Genomic DNA, 22,142 nt, shown 5'->3' with positions numbered 1-22,142 from the left:
AAAGCAAGGATTAGCCAACTATCTCTGCTGGGGAATGACTTCTGCTTCTTACAGGCAGACTCTGATATTAATCTGAGGAAAAGGGTGCATTTTTGGAGCCAGGGCAGGTTTTTGCTCAAGTAACAAGAGCAGTGGAGTACCCTTGTATTTCAAGGTAGACACTACTTAGCATATGCCAAGTTCTAATGTGTGAATCTTTAATGTGTTTAGATTAGTGCCAAATTGACACCAGTAGTATTAGATCAACAGCTTCATTATGTTCTTTAGTGTATCTACTATCTAGAATCTTCTTGCGATTCGTGTGGCTATGATATCCCAGAATCTGTCCCACTGTTTGCTCTCGAGTTGGGTCTTGTATGTTTATTGGTTAAATCCTCATCCTGGTTCTGGATTTCAGAAATCCAGACAGCAGATATACATATAGTGAAGGAGTAGAAATCATCGATGAATAAAAAAAAAAAAATTAGGATATTTATTATAAAAAGTATGTCATCCTCCTGGATTTAGAGAAAGAAAACCTCAAAGAAATCATTGCAGGGCAATCATTGAAAATAATTAAAGGCAAGCCTATGTCTGGAACACTATAGAGCAGTGTTGTCCAATTAAAAGACAACAGTTGTCACAAATGAAATTTAAAAATTTTCTAGCAGTCACATTAAACAAAAAGCAAAAAGTAACAGAAATGATTTTAGTTATATATTTTATTCAACTGAATATATTCAGATGTTGTCATTTCAACATGTCATCAATAGAAAATGTGAGATATTTTAATCCTTATTTTATACTGTGTTTGAAACTCAGTGTGTTTTTTACACTCACAGCATATTTCAGTTTAGACTAACTACATTGCCAGTGTCCAACCACAGTTGCTCTGAGATAGAGAAAAAATGTGAGCATGAGGAAAATTGCAAATGTAGAGTATGAGCAAGATCATTAGTGCTTATTCTGTATCCTGTCTATACATGCCTGTGTCCATTCAGCTATCTCAGGCTCCCCTGTAGTTAGACTGGGGTCATGTGGTTAATTTCTAGCTAACATAATGTGGAAGAAGTTATGTAAGCTACTCACAAGCCTTAAAACCATCCATCCAGTTTTCTGGCCTTTTCTTCTCTTTCCATGATGATTGGAGGCTGTGTGGTCCAGATGGCATTGCTATGGATGATGGTCACTCGTCCAAACTTTAACTATCACATGAGCAATCAATGAACGTTTATCATGGTTAAATCATTGAGATTTCAGGGCTTGTCTGTTGTGCAAGCTAGAATTAATTACCCAGTAGGTAAAATTACTGCTTAAGTTGTGGAAAAGGAAAATCTGAAACACAAAGAGTAGTATTAGCTGAGTAACCACCAAACAAAGAACCACAAAAGTTTGTTTTGTGGTAAAAAGAGGAACCATGGGAAAAATAAAGAAAGAAGAGAATACTCTGATATAATGAGTATCTAGCTTCACAAATGTAGAAGAGAAATTGGATCTAATTGATGAAGCAGGTTGAACTTTAAAAAACTCAGCTAAGATCTGCTTAAAGGAGATGGTAATAACAGAAGGAAATAGAAATGGAAACCTGGAGGAAATAGAGACATATGCATCTGGTATCAGGAAAAATACCATAGAAAAGAATGTTTCCGTTATCATTAAAAAAAGTCATGATTTATGCAAGTCCAGAAAAAATGAAATTCTGAGCATAGATGAGATTTGGGGAGAGCAGTATATGACTGGGGGCATACTGGCTGTGAACTTTGTTTGGAGAGTTTCCTGTTACAAACTTAAGGTACCCATGTCAGATACCACAAATTCAGGGTCCAAAGGGAAATAGACAATGTATTTAAGTGTATACAGGTTGACACCAAGGAAAAGGGAAGTCAAAGAAACTTGAGGACTTTGGGTACCACAACTGCAAATTTCTATAATTTGCAAGAATATAGGAGTGTTTCGAATCAGAAGCAAGTGGGTTTTCCCCCCAGTATCTGGGAAGCAGATGCTAAAACATTCCCAGTGGAAGATGGCTAGATTATTAGTTCTCAGGAAGGAGCTAGATACAGGCACACTTGAGTGAGACTCCCCTCGATGCAACTAGGACAAGGGAGGTAGTTTTGACCTCTTATCCATCTTAGGAGTATGGTCACTTCTTATTGGTGCTACTCAGTCATCTTTCAATGCAGGAGTTTCTGCTCTCTGATCCCATGTGGTTCTAGTGGATCTGACAATCTCAATATACATTCTGAGTCTGGCCAGTCATTGAATCTCATTCATTATCAGCATGAGATAATTCTGATAATTATCTCATGCTGGACTGGTCCAAGAGGTGAGCATGGAAACAAGCCAGGCCTATCTGACTGCTTCCACAGGATTTGATCTAAGGACAATGAAAAAGAGAAAGAGAGTGAGAGAGAGAGACTGACTTTAGTACTGTTTTGAGACTGTGCATCATGTTTCACTCAAGTTAGAAGCACTTTCAGATTTTCTACTTACCTGTCTATCATTAATCTATTTCAAATTGTTCAAGTTGGAGTATTTGGCATTGCTGGATTCATATCATTTTAGTTATACTGCTAAGCAACCTGCAGTGTATAATCCATCTAGTAATCTAGTTTCTAGAATATAACTGGATCAGTAATAAATAAGAACTAGAAGAGAGTAGGAATTATTTAATGCCCTGATCCATCTCAAGTTATAAATATTTGGAGACATTCATGAGGGACTGAACTATCTTCTAACATAACTCAGTGAATACATAGGAGCAGGGACCTGTGTTAGGAGGTCACCATGTGAGTGTAAAATGGATTTCTTTATAGTTCACTAATCTTGCTTATGACTAAGGAAGATTCACAGAAGAGGAAAAAGGACAGTGTGGAACAGTGGTAATGGACAAATATAGTTCCTCTTTGACCAGGAAATAGCAAAGAGAGAAAAAGTGGTATCCAGAGGTCACCATATGTCATGTGAGTATTGAGAGAGGGTGCATGTATTATACATTTCTATTTCCTGAGTTGTTGTATGTCCTAAATTTACCTTTCCACCTTGCAAATCCTGTATTTTCCCCCAAATCAATGACTGTCAACTCTAGCTGAACATTTGGGGGTGCTTGGGACTCACACCCAAAGACCCAGATTTAATGGGTTGAAAAAAGAGACTCACACTTAACACATTTTATAAAAGCTCTCCAGGTGATACTGATTTGCAGACAAGGGTGAGAACCCTGCCCCATCTCTAGGAACTCCTCTACCCAATGGGACTGAAAGTCTAGGGCTGACATTTAAGAGGTTGATCAGGGAGAGATGGTGAGATACCAAATTTCAGGCAAGCTGAAATGGAACATCCGTATTTTACTTGGAGTTCTACATTTGTATTAAAATCTCACATTCCCCCAAAAGACTCACTCAAATGGAATGACATTCTCCCATGCCCCTTAATACAATTTTTTTTATTGTACTTTGTGTTTTCAAGTCCCCTTTGGTCTCTTTGTCATGTTTCCTTATCATATATGGCCAAGCATTGGTGTATCCACTAAAACAAACAGCTCATAGGTGAGCAAAGAAAGACTCTAAGATTTGCCCTAGCCTTTGGCAGAATGCCAGTGACATAGGTACTATTTAGGAAATTATTTTATAGAAAAAGAATTTATTTTTCCCTTATTTGGTCCCCAAGAGATGATAACAAGGATAGTCCTCTGGCCTTTGGTAAATAAACCAGATAGGTTTATTGACACTATGTGAATTATTTTTTCCTTTCAATTCACAGAGCTTAAGTGGAATCCCCCTAAATCCACCCAACGTTTTCAGAGGAACAGAATCCTATAGATGGGTCTTTATGTTCATTGGCTGTTGCTAATGAAATGTACCTTTTTTCCTTTTTAAATAAAGACTGGCCAATTGCCTCATTTTTAGATGGTTATTTGCATCAGACTATTAATAAGCTGTTCAACAAATAAATTTTCAAAATGGAATTCATAAAGCAAGGTGTGTGCCCTTCCTCAAGAATGAAGTAGTACAGCTTTTCTGGATCAAATATCCTTGTCGTTTGAATAAAAGAACATCTTTTCTGTCCACTTGAGCAAATTGAATTGAATTGAATACACCGCCTTTTGATCTTGGCATTTTCAAAGTCATGAATAAAGCATTTTGCTGGGGCAGAGTGAGATTTCTGCTTTCCGGACTTGACCTGTGAAAGGTCAGAAGACAGCGTGCCAGAATTAACGTTGCATAAAAAAAAATCTACTTATTGTCGTTTGCATTTCCTATGATCATGCCTTTTGTAATTGGGGTGAAAGGAAGTGAACCTGAGCTTACAGAATTCATGAAAACTTTCTTAATGACAGTTTAGAATAATCAAAACTTTTTAAAGATCTTATCTCACTCACTGAATACCTGTATGACTGAAGCAGAAACATAAGGAATATATTTATATTAAAATATAAACTTCACGTCAGAATTCAATACAATCATTCGTGTTACTAATTTGTGTGTGTGTGTGTGTGTGTGTGTGTGTGTGTGGTACACGGGCCTCTCACTGCTGTGGCCTCTCCCGTTGCGGAGCACAGGCTCCGGACGCGCAGACTCAGCGGCCATGGCTAACGGGCCCAGCCGCTCCATGGCATGTGGGATCTTCCCGGACCGGGGCACGAACCCGTGTCCCCTGCATCGGCAGGCAGACTCTCAACCACTACACCACCAGGGAAGCCCTCGTGTTACTATTTGGATTTATAAAATTATGTTACAGTTAAACTATAAGTATATGGACTTTAGCCAAGTTATTGGACTTAATTCTCATCACAACCCCAGAAAGAATTCAGGGTATGTTATTTTACTGAGGTACATCATGCTTAGGAGATTTGCTTTAGTTATAAATATAGTGTAAGGTTACTATGGGAAGTAATAGGCATATAGGGTCAAAAAAAGTTATTTTGCTCCTAGTCTTGAAATAGTTTTTAATTTATGTTTTTAAAGATGACTTATTCTTCCCTAATGGTTCCAAATCTAATTTGTTCAGTGAAAATCCATCTTTTCTTATAAAATTGAAAAGAATTAGATATTACTTTCTTACCCATAAAAAAAAATGCTAAAGCTCGTCAAATTTAAATAAGTCCAGGGCCTAAAGCATTGTTAGAGAAAAGGTGAGATAAATGAAGAAATGTCCGAATGAGGTCAGTGACCTGAAACCACAGAGTGAGCTTGTGGAAGCAGTACAGGCTTCTGGCATTCATCTTAATTCCTAGTTCATAGATTTTGGGCCTCCTATACCAAGGCTGCCTGGAGTAGCCCTCCTTCTGTCTCTTGCAGTATTTCTCCAAATAGATCACTGTTTTCTGTAAGAGTTCCCCACATGGTTAAGAATTCTCAACTGGCAGCAAGCTTGCATAATTTATGACTCGAGGGTGATAAACCAAGCTTCGTTTTTAAGATGATTTTATAATTTAATGAAAAGTCCACATTATCTCATTAGTGTCTCCTCAAAAATAGGGATTTCTTTCCCTCTTCCTCTGACTCTCTCTGATTCCTTTATTGGTAGGTAATAAGTAGAAGTTGTTGAGTTTGATTGATCTGTAGAGTCTTTTGACCAGTCCAAGTGGTCCCAGATTAGAGATCATTCAAGTACACTCACATCAGAATGCAGGGAATTAATCTACTTTTCAGAAATACTGCATGCAATTACTGGTCATTTGGGAAATACTGAATTTTATGCTGGTTAAACACCAGTTTTCCAGAAGGTTTTAGTTTTACTTCTGCTTACATAATTGCATGTCAGAAACTTGGCATGAGGGTACAAATCTTTATTAAAGCTTTCCAGTTCTGTAATAGCTGGAGAAATGTATGGGCAAAGCTCTTCTCTTTGCTTGCAGCCTGATTCTGTTATGTTGATGTATCAGGTTTTTCTTTTCATATGGCTAGGAGGATGTAATTAAGTTGCTTCTTTTAATAAAGCAATGGCAGGAAAGTAAAGTCGGATATTGAATCCTTGCTATAAAACAGGCAATTCAATGTGTTTAATAAATTTGCACAAATAAAGTGACATTCAGATATTTTAGGATAAAAACATTTTTATATTCTATGCATGTAAAGAAACACCCACATTTTTGCTTATTTATGAGGAAGATTGCTTTGAATTATGGGATATTGTTACAAAAATCCACTGAAGTATGTTTAGTGTATATTGGGAACTCAAACTATCTTGAGTTTAAAAGTAGATATCTTAAATCAGTAAATAATTATCTGTCATATCAAAAATGTTATGTGGGAATGAATGCTTAAAGATCTTGCACTATTTTACTTCCTTTAATAAATAAAACATAGATATTTTGAACTATTTCATACTAAATACACTCAACAAATCATTTTCTGAAATGAATAGATATATAAAGGTAAATGCCAATTTAGTCCTTCCCTGCCTAATTTATTAAGACTTCTAAATTACTGAACCCTAACTTCCTGGTTTTATTGCATTAGTATTTTTACATGTAGGGTGATACTAAAAGGAAAAATAAAAGCACTCTCAAACACAGATATATTTAAACATTCCTAAAGATTCAGTTATAAATTTTGTATGAAATAACATAAATGCCATTTTTTAAAATACTAAAATGAGATGCCATCATATAATGGATCAGAAATTCAATATGGTAGTTCAGTGAAATTTCAGACTGCCTGTGGAAAAAGAGTGGGATGGAAACAACTGATGATTTACTGTTTCCAGTTCCAGAATTATAACGTTGGACAAACCACTCAGGGAATCAACTTAAATTAGTGACAGAGCAGGAGAGAGAAAAATTTTTAGATTTTTGTGGATAACATTTTATATAGGTAGCTTTGTCAAGAAATGAGAATTTCTATCTAAGTAAATATTCTGGCTAACTAAGCCTAAATTAAAATATTTAACCACTGTCAATTAAAAAACTAATTTAAAAAATATTGTATTCACTTCTCTACCTTTTTTCAGTAGTGAACAGTCTAACCTGATTGCCTTTGATTTAATAACTCAAACTCATGTCATTAACATGATACTCCCTGAGGATTTCCAATGTTATCTCCAAGAAGCTATGCCACCTGGTCCTGCCATATTCCAAAATTACATTAATTCTCCTCATAGTGTGTTTTCCCCTTTCATTAATGTCACATTTCTTCGCAATAATAATAACGAGTTAAAGAATAATTTTTTTTAAATGCTAAAATCACGATGCTCATATAAATATAAAATGGTCATTGCAGATTTTGTAATTCATTAATTAATGAAGAATCCAGAAAAACATTCCGACCTGCTCAAAGGAAAATTAAAAGAACATATACATACACTGACAGTCAGGAATGCTGAAATTAATTTACACAGGGTTGTAAAAGTAGTCAATATCCACAAGTTAATAGTTGTTTTTTATTTTTTTCTGCCCCACAAGAATCTTTTGCATTACTATCAGTTTTCTATGATTTCTAAAGTTGTAAAATAAGCCCAAAAACTATTTTATTATTATTAATAATAGCTATTACTACTAATATGAGGAAGTAGTATTACTATCCCCATTTTGCAGATAGTAACTCTCATGTATCAAGTGGTGGGCCTTGACCCCAGCTCATTTGGCTCCATCTTTGACCTTGATGCTATACTACATCTCAATACTATACTTGAAGCTTGTAGAGGCACATTTAATTGTAGTTGATTTTAAAGATTTCTTAAGGAAATCCTTTATTTTCCTATTTGCAACAAACAAAATGAAATGATTTCCACATTGCCATGGAAAAGCACATATATAGGACTCTTAAGCCAATTATCTTAGTTACACACAATTCAGTCTGCAGGATTTGGAATGATGCTTCATTGGTCAGGTCCAAGTGTTTTCTTCTAAATGTGCAGGTATGACTTTGTGTTAACTGTTGTTTTGAATTTTGATTGCATCACTGTGTTCCAAATAGGATGTAATCCAACTTTTGGATAAATGGTACTTATACTAAGTGTAGATTTCACACAATGTAAGTACACTGTAGTAACTAATGTAGACGAAATATAGTCTGTTGTACAGAGTTTAAGTTGGACAGTGTATCTTAAAATCTTAGATATGTTTTTAATGGAGAATAACAAAGATTAGAATGAATAATGTACCAACCTTCACATAAACTCAATATGCTCAGATCATTCTTATGAAATTAATAAAATAAAATAATTATCTGCACTATTGGTCCTCAAAATGTGGTCTGTGAAGCTGTGGGGGTCTTTGAAATTCTTTTAGGAGATCCATGAATAAAGCTATTGTTTTCAAAATAATAGTAAGATATTATTTGTCTTTTTCTCTGTGATGATATTTGTAGATGGTGCAAAATCAATGGTGAGGAAAACTTTGGGCAACTTAGCACGGAGCAAAGAAGTACTAGTAAGGAAGAAAAAAAGGCAGTTTCACTTAAGAATGTCCTTAATGAAGCAATACAAATTATATTAAATCTCTGCTTTTAATCACACATCTTTTTAATGTTTTGTGTGCAAAATAGGAAATAGGCATAAAGTGTTTCTGCTGCATACCAAAATTATGATATTTGTCCCAAGGAAAAGCCCTTGTGCAATTGAATTATCAGCTCAGTTGGACATTTTTTTCCCTGGAACACCATTTTTACTTGAAAGAATGACTAGCAAACAAACTATACACACTTAGATCTGAATATTTGGTAGATATTTTTTCTGAACTGAAAAAAACGAGCTAGCTCTGTAAGGAAAACAGTTGGCTAATGATAAAATTCAGGCTTTCATGTAAAAAATAAATTTTTGAAAACTTGTACCTGCTATCATGAACTTTTTCAATGAGTCTGATGATGGTATTATGGAATGAGCTTCTAAATATAATATTGTATAATAAAATGTGTCAACATTTGGAAGATCTGCTTAGCTTATGTATATCTCACCAGAAACTATAATGTGGAATAATTTAAAATCTTTAGAAATCAAATCTATGAAAAGTATAATTTTATTGTACCCTGACAAATAATGCTAAAGAAAATTTAGGTGCTTTGAATGAGTAAGAGAAGCATGCTAATCTTTCTTTTAGTTAACATTTGTGTTAGGGATTGTGGTTGGGTATATGTATGGAATTAAGTTCCACTTCAAAGGAAGTGAATTAGGGCTCAGAGAAAACTGTGTGTGGAGGTAAATCCCAGTGGGTTCTTTATCCTTCCTTTACACCATAGGGTTTAAATATGTTTATTAAAAATAAAGAAAGGCTGTGAAATTTGAGGTAAGATAGATTTGTGGATTTTTTTCTTTATAAAATAAATGTAAAAAGTTGTAGCTTCTTTAATTTTCAACAGTGAAGATCAATCACCATTGAATAAATACATCTTATTATGAATATACATGCAATTAAGTGTTTTTCACTGGTCATTATTAAAATATTTAAATATTCTACTTTAAACTAACTTGTTATACATATCTAATTTTTAAAAGACCTAAAAGAATTAGAAGTGACTTTTTAAAAAAATAATAAGTTAAAGCTAAATATATCCAAGGAAATACAATACCTCAGAAAGAATAAAATAGTAAAATTACGTTTGTTGAACTAGTTTTTAAAAATTGCACTATAAACCTGCAAATGTTTTTTTAAGAGAAAAAAATCTGCAGATTTGTACATAGAAAGACTTTGGTTGCTGGCCACCATTCTATAATATTAAAGGAAGAAATTAACATTGACTGGATCTAGTTCTAGTTTTTCTTTAGGTGAGTATATATGTCCGTTTGCTTTATTTTGTAGTACACTACTCTGCATCACTGTTAATAAGATGTACAAAATGGTAGCCTAGTCTACTTATGGCCTTAGACATATTTATTTGGCCTACTGTGTTTTTTTAAAATTGAATTTTTAGTAACATTTAAAATTTATAAAAGTTCATTTAAAATTTCAGTTTTCTGAAGTTTTTTTTTTTTTTTTGGAAAATTTAAAAATCTGGGACTGGAAGGCTGCCATGTCCACTTAGAAGCTTTTAGACTGAACTGATGTATGTGAGCTACCCCTTTTGATGGGCATGCATTCCCTAGTTCCCCTGGGTCAACTAGGGTGATTCATTCATCTCCATTCCTTGCCTAGATCCTGAAGGCGTTTAGTTTTGTAATCACTGTCAGGGTACGAGTGTTCATCAGCAGTGCTTCCTTCTTTGGCTTATAGTAACACACATAATGAATATGCCCAAAGGTAGAACATCATTTCATGGCATAAAGTCCATGGAAGTGTTCTGCTACTCCCTTCAAGAGAACATGCTGCAGGGAGCATCTCTGATTGACAGCTTCCAATGGCCACATCTTTGGATTCACCACAATATATATGCCAGTCCACACTTCCACCAAGCTACTCACGGCCAGTAGTTGAGCACAGCAGGCTACTGGAATGTAGTCATCCTTTCCACTGTAGGAGTCTTCCAAGGGGCAACTTTGCCCTGAGCACTCTCCCTTAGCCTGTATAAAATTTTCTCAATATTGCTCAGCACTTGAGACTCTCCTTACTCATTTCTTCCTTCTCTCCTTTCACAGGTGTTAGATCTGCAGAATTATCTGAAGACCCTTCTTACTTCTTCCTGATTCCTACCTCCTTTTTCTTCACATATGGTAATATCCAGTCTCTAAGAGGTGGCCCTCAGTGAGCGCCCCAGCCTAGTATCCACAACCTTGTGTAGTCACATCCAAGATTAGATTATAAAAGGGTGTACCTTCTGTTTTGAGAGCACTCTTTTTCTTGCTTTTGCAATACTTCTCTCTGTCTCTGTCTTTCTCTCTCTGACTGCTTGCTTGTTCTGAGGGAAATAATTGCCATGCTATGAGCAACCTACGGAGAGGCCAACATAATGGGGAATAATGTTTCTCAGCAATATTTAGTGAGAGACTGAGGCCGCCATCAGACATGTGAGTGAGCCTGGAAGCAAATTTTCCAGCCCCAGTCAAGTTTGAAATGACTATATCTCCAGCTAACAACTACACCTCCTAAGAGACTCTGAGCTAGAACCACCCAGCTAAGTCACTTTTGGATTTCTGAGCCCCAGAAAATGTTTAATATAATAAATACTTGTTGTGAAAAGCTGTAAGGCATGATGCTAATTTGTTGCACACCAATGTATAACTAATACACACACATTTTCACCAAAAAAAATCCTTTGGATATCAAATTCTGCCTCAGTATCTGCTTCTTGGAGAACTCAAACTGATATATGTAGGCTTCCTCCGGTTTTGAGAAAACATTCATTTTTTCCCCAGCAATATCAAGCATTGTAATAATTTTGAGTCACAACAATGAATGGTATATCAATAAAGACTTCTCACTGGACAATACCATAGATGAGCTAGGCCAAGAGGCATGTCATTCCTTGTATGCTAAGTCTAATGCCATCTCTCTCCTCTTCCACTGTGGAAAGTTTATTGCAGTGCAAATGACTGAGAGTGTCATTACTGCCGGGTTAATATTAAAACTCCTCTCAGGAAAAAAAAAAAGAGAAAAGAAGTCAAAGTTAGTGCTCTTAGTATTTAGAACCCATTCCTTGTGATGCATCTCTCAACTGGCAGTGACACTTCAGTTGAGAAAAATGTCAGATAAGTGCTGTTAATTTTTGGTCAACCATTATTTGTGAGTATTTAGGGAACACTGAAAACAAACATGCCTGGATTACAAAAAAGTATCCCATAAAGTCTTTGAAAAAATATTTTTGAAAGGGATTATTCTGTCAAAACATGCACAGTTTGACTATGAGAGGAACCTCAGACTTGGAGGTGAGCTTCTGCAGAGGTTGGGAGACAGCTAAGTTTGGGGCAGGGCTGGGGAACTAACTGGAACAAAGGCTGATTACTAGAGGTCTGAATTTGGGCAGCAAAACACACTGGAGAACAGTATGGAGGTTCCTTGAAAAACTAAAAATAGAGTTACCATATGGTCCTGCAACCCCACTCCTGGGCATATATCCAGAGAAAACTCTAATTTGAAAAAATACATGCACCCCAATGTTCATAACAAACCTATTTACAAAAACTGAGACATGGAAGCAACCTAAATGTCCATAGATAGATGAATGAATTAAGAACGTGTCGTATATATATGTAATAATGGAATATTGCTCAACCATAAAAAAGAATGAAATAATGCCATTTGCAGCAACATGGATGGACCTAGAGATTATCATACTAAGTGAAGTAAGCCAGACAGAGAAAGACAAATGTCATATGATATCCCTTATATGTGGAATCTGAAAAAAAAAAAAAGAGATACAAATGAACTTATTTACAAAACAGAAATAGACTCACAGACATAAGAAATAAACTCATGGTTACCAAAGAGGAGGGGAAGGGGAAGGATAAATTAAGAGTTTGGGATTAACATATACACATTACTATATATAAAATAGATAATCAACAAAGACCTACTGTATAGCATTGGAAACTATACTCAATATTTTGTAATAACCTATAAGGGAAGAGAATCTGAAAAAGAAATATTATATATATACATATATATACATACAACATAATATATATTACATATATTATCTATGTATTATATATAATATATATTACATATACTATATATGTATAACTGAATCACTATGTTGTATGCCTGAAACTAATACAGCATTGTAAATCCACTATACTTCAATTAAAAAAAGAAGAAGAAAAAAAAGAGCACGTGAACTCAAATTTGAATCTGGCTTTCAATGATGGCCGAGAGTGTATCAGTTCGGGCTCTTTCAGTTTTTAACAGTAAAAACAAAATTCAGGTTGGCTTAAGGAAAAATAAACGCAAGTTTTAGGTAGAAAGTTCTGTCCTTAGGTGTGATCAGGACTCACATAATATTGCCCGAATCCATCACTGGGCTTTGCTTCCCGTGGGATGACTCTATTGTCTGAGTCCATGTGGTGGGCCCACAGCCTCGTGCTCACTATATCCCAGTATGTAGTTGAGCCGTGGATACCTACTCACCTGTCCAACCACTGTGGCTGGGAAGATTGTGTGGGCTATTTCTCTTGGCTCTCCAGATCTCCTCTGCTCCTGCAGGAGCTGCAGCAGGCTGATCTGCATGGATGACGTTAGCAGGCTCCCAACCCTCCAGCATAGGTTTGAGCTCAGCTGGAAATCACAGGCATGGAGTAGAGTGGGTCAGAATAACTACCTCCCTGTTTCCCCTGTGGGGTCCTTTTGGACTTCACCAAAAGCCCACAGGTCCTAGCTCTACATGATTCTCTCTGCTTCCAGGTTCCTGTCTTTTCTTCCTCTCCAAATACTTTAAGTCTATGGTAGCAGCACCAATGAACTTGGATTTTTCACACTAACCCTTAAGGTTCCTCTGTACCTTGTGCATCCTTTGCAACCAGTCTGTTTGTAAATAAGCCCTCCTCAATTTATCCTGACTGGAGTGTGCCATCTGTTTCTATTGGGTGTCTGGCTGTTACAGAGATAGAAAACACTGATTGCCTCTGATTGCGCTTGTGTCCTGCCCTGAGGCTAAGGCAGCTCTACTTAGACAACGTGAATAAAGAACTAGAAACTGGAGACAGTTATGGGGGGAAGCAGGAATGGATGCTAGAGAGATAGACAAAATTGGTTAACTACAAAGAGGTTTGACCCAGTGGCAGGATAATTTGGTGGGTGTTTCTAAGGCAGATGTTTCTAAGATTTCTAAGATGTGTAAGGCTTTCCAGATGAACTATGTTGCTAGAAGCATATCTACATCCCTTTTAGGATATGAATATTGGATCCTACTGCTGAATGTGTGATTGGTCAAGGCTAGAAATAGCTAGGCAAGACTGTTGAGACTTTGTTTTGTTTATGTAACTCAGTGCTAGTTTGTGATAATCTACACACGTTGCACCTATATTACTGGATTAGGAGACTGTCTACTCCATCTTTTATTTCATGTAATTCTGTCACATCGGCAAACATGTAGTTGAGAGACGAGAAGATAATTATATTTTAATTAAGGAATATAGGAGTTCTACAGAAAAGAATGAGCATGAGCTTGGAGAAATTACACAGAGAAAATGCCAGCTAGAGCTGATTTGTGTCTTATCTTTTCTTAAGGTGTTAGATGAGGACCAAGGCTGTGTTCCATTCAACTGGCATCTTGTAAAATCATATTTTCCCCCCATTTAGATTTTGTTCACATTTTAGTCATTTTCTCAGTTATTCTCAATGCATTAGATGAAAGTCACTTGAATACTGGTGAACTAACTCTGTTCCTATATCTTACTGGTGATTGTCTTATAAGTGATTATGGCTAACAGGTACCATGGAGAAAATGACTCAGGGTGTTGAAGATAATAAATTATTACATTTAATAATGGTGCACTAATTATTATTTTATTAAGTACTTTCTCATGTTATCAAGTACTTTTTATTATGCTATTATGTTTTACAAACTGAATATAAACTAAAGATTTGTTTTAGTTGAGGTTGCCAAAGGGGAGAGCAGCTAAAAATTATGCTCCAGCCAGGTTGATGAGAGGTCTAATCTCAGTCAAAATTTCAGGAATTATTTTACAGAAGAACACTCTATTTGATTGGCTTTCTTACTCTGCACAACCTAGACACAATTATTCAGCCCAATGTTAGGGGAATTCCTGAGAGCTATTTGATTCGGTTGCCAGTAAATATACTTTGGCAAAAAATATGAGAGATCAGACATTATTACAAACTAATTTTAATTTCTCTGTTCCTGGAGTTCTGTATCAGTAGTTCATACTATCTTTAGGGGAAGTTATTCCATATTGACTTCTTTGGAACAGTCCACAATTAAAAGAATACATTCTTTTCAAGACCACATGGCACATTTGCCAAAATAGGCCATGTTCTGAGCCATAACGCAAATCTCAAAAAAATTAGTAGGATTTAAATCACTAAAATAAGTTGTATGAAAGATTTAAAGTACAAATCAATTTCATACAAATATGTAGATAATACCAAATATGTGGAAACTAAATACTCTTATGAAGTAAAGAGTCAAGGAAGAAATCAAAATAGAAGTCATAAATTTCTTTGAATTGAATTATTAAATTATTTTGAATTGAAAATAAAATAAAAACACAATATATCAAAATATATGGGATGCAGCTACAGGAGTACTTAGTGATAGAAGGATATTGAAATCTCTGAGCAAATTTTGGATTTGTGTGTTTCTCTTTGCATTTCCCATTTCTTCATGTAATTTTTATAGCAGTTCTACTGAGTTATTATTCGTATATATAAAATTCATCTTTTCAGGTGTACAATCCAGTAGTCTTTAATTATATTTACAGAGTTGTGTGACTATCACCACTATTAACTTTAAAACATTTTCATCACCCCCTGGAGAAAACCTGTACTCCTAATTGTCTCATCCCTCCACTTCCAGGCAATAATTTGTATACTGTCTGTCTCTATGGATTTGCCTGTTCTGGACATTTCATGAGAATATAGTCAAACAATATGTGGTTATTTCAAAGGCTGAAGTGCAAATCCAGTTCTTGTTACTCTACTGCAGCTAGGAGTGAAAGTATAAAAGTCAAATTTGTGATTTAATATATTAAAAAAAACTGGGAATCTTTTAGATTTATAAAATCCATGTTATATCTAACTATATCTAAGCACATATAATGTTTCTGCACTATATTTTTGGTTGCAAAGTTTACATCTTTAAAAATATTTCAAGGACTCCTATATATTTGAACACAAAACTTCATATTTGCCACAAGTAATATAAAGAAATGTTATATGTATCTGGCAACTAAAATACATAATTTAAAAAATTGATTTAATGTAAATTCACCTTCAATAAATTTAAACAGTACTTCAAAGGCTCTCAATTCCACAGTCTTTTCAAAAGTTCTTAAAACAGCACATTAAGCTTGTTTTTAGTTTTTCTTTTCAGCCAGATGTTTTGGCATCATGTAGCCAAAATTCTAGACTGATCATAATTATGAAGGAAGATTTACTGTTGTATAATGGTGAACATAAGGACCTTTTTGTTTTAGAATATTCTGTCAAAAGGAATTGTGGCAAATAAAAAGGAAGCAAACATATTTGCCAAAATTACAACAGAAAAAAAAATGCTGACACTTTGAAGAAGAGATTTTATCAATAAGTACATCTGTGAGAAAAAAAAAATAACTTCATTATTGAAAAAATGCAAACTAAAACTGCCAATAAGACAATTTTTCTTTGTTAGTTAATATTTAACCTATTATTTATAACTTTTACTTTATTTTCACTCTGTTTCTTTCATATAAATTTTGCAACATTGGGACTTTCCTGGTGGCATAGTGGTTAAGGGTCTGCCTGCCAATGCAGGGGACATGGGTTCGATCCCTGGTCTGGGAAGATCCCACATGCTGTGGAGCTACTGAAGCCTGCGCGACTAGAGCCCGTAACAAGTGAAGCCACCACAATGAGAAGCCCGTGCACCACAAAGAAGACTGGCCTCCTCTCACAGCAGCTAGAGAAAGACTAAGCGCAGCAACGAAGACCCAATGCAGCCAAAAATAAACAGCAAAAAAAATTTTTTTTAAATGTTAAAAAAAAAATTGCCACATAAATTTTGTTTAGTTATTAAATAATAAAAAACAATACTTTCCCTCTGTAAATATTAAGCATGGAATTTGAAACTGAAGCTAGAATTGATCATTTTGAAGTCCAGATACTGTCTAATTTAAAATTTATCAAAGAAAAAAAAATAAGAAATAGAAAGCATCAAAAGTAACCTTTAAAAATCTGTATTAAAAATATTCCATAACTCTTTGTTGTGTTTACAGGTAATTATGCTATATATTAATGGCAAAATCTGTTCTTTTCCTAAATTGTTTTCTAATCTGTTTTATTTATAATATACTAACAATCACACTCTGATCTAAATTCTCCCCCAAATGTTTTTAGAATTTTAAAATAATTTTAATGGCATATTTTTGTGGTTTTAACCTGCATTTCCCTAATGGCTATTATGATGAGCATCTTTTCATGCTCTTATTTGCAATCTATTTACATTCTTTGCTGAGGATACTGTGCAAATCTTTTTCCAATGTTTTTTATTGATATTTGTCTTATTATTGAGTTGTAAGAGTTCTTCATATATTCTGGATCCAAATTTTTATAATATATGTGTTTTGGAAATATTTCTTTCCAATCTGTGGCTGTCTTCACACTGTCTTAACATTTTGAAGGGCAGAAAATTTTAATTGTTGATGCAATCCAACTATCTTTTTCTTTTATGTTTCACACTTTTTGTGTCTCATTTAAGAAGTGTTTGCCTAGCCCAGCCCAAAGACTCAAAGGTTTTATTGTATATTTTCTTTTAGAAGGTTTTAATAATTTTAGTTCTTACATTTAAATCTCTGACCCATATTAAGTTAATCAATATATGGTTTGAGATAAGAATCGTGTTTTTAAAAAAATATTATTTCAGGACCATACAATGAAAGGCTATCCTTTCCCCATTGATTTCCTTTGGCATCTTTGTCAAAAATTAATTAAACAGACTTTTGTAGGTCTGTTTCTTGACTTTCTGTTATGTTCCATTGATCTATATGGTTGCTCTTATGTCAAACCATAAAATATTGAATTCTATAATATTGAAATCAAGAAATATGAGTCCTCTAACTTTGTTCTCTTTCAAACTTTTTTTGACAGTTATAGTGTTTTGCACTTCTGTAAAATTCAGAATAAACTTGCCAACACGTTAAAAAAAAAAGCCTGGGATTTTGATTGGTATTACACATCTGGTAGGAAGGCTAACGTTTAAAAAAAGTGAGAATATCAAGTGCTGATGAGGGTGTGGGAATGACTGAAACATTCATGAATTTCAGGTGAGAATACAAAACAGTGCAATCACATTGGAAAGAATTTGGCAGTTTCTTATAATGTTAAATGTATGCTTACCCTATGATACAGTAATTCTGTTTTTAGGTTAATTATGACCAAAGACTTGTATACAAATGTATATGGCAACTACTCACCCAAAACTAGAAACTATCCAAATGTCCGTCAAGTGGTGAATGAATACACAATTTGTGGTGCGCCTAATTTGGGGAATGGACTCAGCAATAAAAGGGAACAAGCTACTAATACATGCAACAGCATGTATGAATCTCAAAAACGTCATGATAACTGAAAGAAGTTAGGCACAAGGGACTACCTATTGAATGTTCTCATTTATATAACATTCTAGAAGAGGCAGAACTATAGGGAATATAAGTACAAAGTCAAATGGCTAGAGTGGGGAGAGAGAAGTGACTGCCAATGGACAAAAGGAAATTTTACATGTTGATGAAAATGACATATCAATCATTGTGGCTATTACACAACTATATATATTTGTCAAAACTTTCCAAATTGTATACTCCAAAGGAAGAAGTTTATCCTATGAAAATTATACCTCCATACACCTGACAAAATAAAACAAAAACCCCTTAGTTTCTAGAAAGACCAATCAGTTAAGTGATTTTAGACTTTAGTATTCTAGATTTTAGTATTCTAATGTTGACATAAACTACAAGCGTTGGGGCTTCCTCATCAATATTGGAGTTAAGAAAAGACCTGATATTGGAAACATGGTGACAAGACACTAACTCTTATTCTTTCCTATTTTTCTGCCAGTTGTTGCATATTCTTATATTTAAACATGTCTACATTTTTTTTTTTTTTTTTTTGCGATATGCGGGCCTCTCACTGTTGTGGCCTCTCCCCTTGCGGAGCGCAGGCTCCAGATGTGCAGGCTCAGTGGCCATGGCTCACGGGCCCAGCTGGCTCGCGGCATGTGGGATTCTCCCGGACTGGGACATGAACCCGTGTCCCCTGCATCGGCAGGCAGACTCTCAACCACTGCGCCACCAGGGAAGCCCCATGTCTACTTTTTTATGTTATATATGATGTAAGATTTAACCAGTTTCTATATAAGTAATTTTAATAAATCATTTAGTACAAGACCCTACATTTCCTATTAATTCAAGTTGACTTGTTTTAAAAGTGTATTCTTTACAAACTGTGAGATGGATTTTCAAAGGTCTCTTACAGTATTCCCTATAGATTTCTTGGCTTAGATTTAATTTGAAAGCTGTTATATAATTTACTCTCAATGAAAATCCTGTATATTTAGTTGGTAAGCCTTTTGAACACCTTCACAATTATATACGGAGAATGACCTTTGCAAAACAAACTATTGTCCTCAAGAGCTTTTGATCAAATGGTATACTGTAGCCATAACAGCTGCCATTTAAACATCTTATGGAAAAAGGTCAGGCACTTATTGTAATTCATGTGACTGATGAAAAAAAAGAAAAACAACAAAAAAATGCATTTCTCCTCCTTATTTTTCAACTTTATCCTTTTATGTAAGACTGCAAAAATGATTTTAGTTTGTATTTATGTTACAATTCATTATTTTCTTTCTTTCTTCTTTTCTTTTCTTTTTTTTTTTTTTTAAATCATGTCTGTAATCATTCACCAAGTAGTTCTCTGTGGGTGCAGAATCCAGATGGCCTGGCAGATGGAGCCTGGAAGATTGGTTAAAATGTCCCAGACACATCCATCACTTAAACACTCCATAGGAAATTTGAATAAAACTAAAGATCTGAAATTCTATGGACTGTAGAGAGTAGTCAGTTGTAAAGTTCATGTGCAAACACATGGTTGATTTCCATTTCTTAAAGTAAACTTCTTATATTGTTATTTTGCTATTTGTGCATTATTTAGTTATTTGACATTAAGGAAAATCTACCAAATCTTTATGACACGATAACTCAGATTTCCTGCTTCTTTCCTTTTTTTTTTTTTTTTACCTCATTTGTAGAAGCTGGTCTTGGAAATGAGGGAAATTCTTGCAAATCAATTCAAGGAGTCTGAGGTGTTCTTTTCTTGGACGAAAATGGGGAAATATTCTGTTTTTCACGTGGCAAACGTTAATCAGTCACATCAGTTTATAAATATGTTTTTCTGTAGAGGGAAGTTTTTCTCAGACATTAATAAAAAACAACTTAATCAGCCCAATCATTTACTAACTAGCAATTATGTGCTCATATCAAAAGTAAGCTATTGTTATTGTGTTTTCACATAATAGATGCTCCTTAGATATTTACTCATTCTCTTGTACTTATTATTTTCATACATGTTGAAATCTAGGCAGAGAGTAGAGAATATCTGAAGATTTGACTGGCCCCATCAGATGCACCAGAGTGGATTTAGATTTAAATCTGGAACAAACAAATGAAGAGATAAAAAAGTTTTCCTTAAAAATCAGACAGGAATGATATATTAGTGATTTTCAAAACATGCCCAACATTCATGTCTCCGTATTTTCAAACCAGGTGGAAGAGTGGAAAGAGTGAATAGTTAAAAATATGTGTAACCCATATTACATATAAATGAAGTGGGCATTAATTTAGGATATGTGCAAGCAAACACCTGATGTTTTTTTTTTTTATCTGTAACAAGAAATTAAAGGTCATGGACAATTTGGCCCTTACATCATTTTAAGGCTCATTTTTGGAGCTTCCTGGTCTGATTCACATACCTTATATTCCAGCTTAATGCTTCTGAAATATGGCACTACTGGTAATACAGAAGATACTTTTGAGCAATTCACTGCATTGTAGGAGAAGACGTGTGAGGAGAGAAAGCTTAGTTTTAAGTAGGCTTACTAGCAGAAAACTGCATTGAAATAGATATATATTTAATATAATTTCAAATGCTATGTTTCAGTTATTGTAAAACAGAGAAGTGGGGTGGGAGATAGGAGAAGGGCGTGACCTTGAACATCATAAAAGACCAGGAGATGGGAGCCTTTTGGAAGTCACTTCATTCTATCAAAATTTTATTAGGTTTATATTTATAAGGGCTTTTCGATTCACATGGAGAGACACTGCACTGTTATTCTATTCATTTTAGTGATACATTGTCTCATTTTAAATATTTTAAAATTAAAAGCAGCAACATTAAAGCAGTAATAAGTAAAGCAGAAATGTGTAAGTGGCATGATTAAAGTTTTGAGATCACTGTCCTGGCAAAATAAGACTTTTCTCCCATCCCTGGACTCATACTTTTGCCTCTTCGTGTTTTTTCCCATTTCCTGAGAGTGAAATGATCTTGCTTCTCTGCTCAGTTTACTTCTGGTCCATTTTGAAAACTAATTCCAGTGTCTCTGGGGTCCATTCTGAAGACCTTTCCACACTGGTTGTTTTGGTAACTTCCTCCTCTCTACTCACATACAGTTCATTTTTCCCTTTTAAAATTCTGACACCAATGAACAATTCTGTACTCAGTCATAATGGGAGGGAGGTTTCCCACATACTACCAAGCAACTCTCAGACATCAGCTGGGTGTCTTACAATTCAACTCAATTCTAACACTATGAACTTGGAGGCAGCATCACATCCCATGGTTTAAGTGCTCAGTCTCACAAGACTGCCTCTTCCTCACCTCAGATGCCAGTCACAAGTCCAAGTTGTTACTTGTGCTTCTGACCAACTAACTATAAATCAGAAATTCCCAGGACCGCCTCCTTGTGTTTGATTAATTTGCTAGAGTGGCTCACAGAACTTAGAGAAACATTTTACTTACTAGATTGCCAGTTTATTATAACAGGATATGACTCAGGAAAAGCCAGGTGAAAGAGATGCATAGGACAAGGTATGGGGAAAGGGGAAGGAGCTGCCATGCTCTCTCCAGGTGCACCGCTCACCCCAAATCTCCATGTGTTCACCAACCTGGAAGTTCTTAGAACCCTATCCTTTTGGATTTTATGGATGCTTCCTTACATAGGCATGATTGATTAAATCATTGGCCCTTAGCAATTGCTTCAACTTCCAGCCCCTCTCCTTTCTGGAGGAGGAGGGAGAGGCACTGAAAGTCCCTACACTCTAATGCAATGGTTGATTCTCCTGGCAACCAGCTCCCTTCCTTATGTAACCTAGGTGCTTTCCAAAAGTCACCTCATTAACATAACAAAAGACACTTTGAACTCTCTTGTCCCTTAGGGGAAATTCCAATGGACTTAGGAGCTCTGTGCCAGAAACTGGGGCAAAGCACAAACAGTATTTCTTATTATCAACACAATATCACACCATTCTTATCATTTTACTTTAAAAGAAAGCTGAACAATGAGTTTAAAGATATAAGTCCACACACATTCTTACTATCTTAGTAAAACGATGTTAATTTTCAGACCCCTTTCACATAGCTCTCT

The sequence above is a fragment of the Hyperoodon ampullatus genome (assembly GCF_949752795.1).
Source record: "Hyperoodon ampullatus genome assembly, chromosome: 8".
NCBI lineage: Eukaryota > Metazoa > Chordata > Mammalia > Artiodactyla > Ziphiidae > Hyperoodon > Hyperoodon ampullatus.
The sequence above is the reverse complement of the archived record's forward strand: the minus strand, read 5'-3'. Positions refer to the sequence as shown.